The sequence below is a fragment of the Triticum dicoccoides genome, chromosome 1A, assembly GCF_002162155.2.
Source record: "Triticum dicoccoides isolate Atlit2015 ecotype Zavitan chromosome 1A, WEW_v2.0, whole genome shotgun sequence".
In the NCBI taxonomy this organism is placed as follows: domain Eukaryota; kingdom Viridiplantae; phylum Streptophyta; class Magnoliopsida; order Poales; family Poaceae; genus Triticum; species Triticum dicoccoides.
The window spans coordinates 448,665,944-448,667,368 of record NC_041380.1 but is presented as its reverse complement, the minus strand read 5'-3'; positions in this window follow the sequence as shown (position 1 = coordinate 448,667,368).

Here is a 1,425-nt window from a genome sequence, read left to right as displayed (position 1 = left end):
CAGTAATCCCGTCTTCGGACCTGGCGATGCGCTCCGGATCTAAGGCCAGAGCGGAGGTTGGGGTCGTAAACCCTTGGAAGATCAAGTCTCCTTGGATATCAGCGACATAGTCCAGATTTCCAAAACTAATCTGGTGACCTAGGGCGTAGATGTCGATCTGCTCTAGATGGCCAAGCGAGTTGGCCCGCGGTGCGAAGCCGCCGAACACAAAGATCTGGCCGGGAAGGAAAACCTTCCCCAGGGCAGCATTGTTGTAGATGACTGATGAAGCCATCGAACCTTCTGATGACGACCCAGCGGAACTCTCAATGAAAGCACCAATGTCGGTGTCAAAACCGACGGATCTCGGGTAGGGGGTCCCGAACTGTGCGTCTAAGATCGATGGTAATAGGAGACGGGGGACATGATGTTTACCCAGGTTCGGGCCCTCTTGATGGAGGTAATACCCTACTTCCTGCTTGATTGATTTTGATGAATATGAGGATTACAAGAGTTGATCTACCACGAGATCGTAATGGTTAAACCCTAGATGTCTAGCCTGTATGTTTGTGATTGCCTCTACGGACTAAACCCTCTGGTTTATCTAGACACGGAGGGGCCTAGGGTTGTACAGAGTCGGTTTACAAAGAAAGGAATCTACATATCCGAATGTCAAGCTTGCCATCCACGCAAAGGAGAGTCCCATCCGGACATGGGAAGAAGTCTTTTGTCTTTTATCTTCATATCCCATTAGTCCGACCGTACATAGTCTGGACGCCTGAGGACCCCTTAATCCAGGACTCCCTCAAGCGCTCCTTGGGAGTGCTCCCAACGATAGCTTGGGGTTGGGTTGAGAGCGCCACTTGGCCCATCTTAGCTACAACCACGTGTCGTGCTCTGGGCGTACCCTCCGGATTTTTTTATTTTTCGCACGCGTTTTCGGCTTTTTAGACGGTTTTCCCTAGTTTTTTTTTGCTTGCTGGTTTTTCACCGGTCTTTCTTATCTTTTTGACAAAAAATCAAAAACTTTTTAGCAAAAGCGCGTTTTTTTCTTTTGCGAGAGACACAGTTTTGCTTTCGCAAGAGGCACGGTTTTGCTTTCGCGGGAGGCACGACCATGCCTCTCGAAAACGAGAAAAACGTGTTTTCTGTTTTTTTTCTTCTGCGAGAGGCACAGTTTTGCTTTGACTAGAGGCACAGTTTTGCCGTCGTAAGAGGCACGACCGTGCCTCTCGGAAACGGAAAAAATGTGTTTTCTGTTTTTTTTTCGTCCGCGAGAGGCACGGCCGTTCCTTTCAGAAACAAAAAAAACGCGTTTTCTGTTTTTTTTCCTTCCACGAGAGACACGGTTTTGCTTCCGCGAGAGGCACGGGCGTGCCTCTCGAAAACGAAAAAAATGTGTTTTTGTTCTTATGCGAGAGGCACGGTTTTGCTTACTTGAGAGGC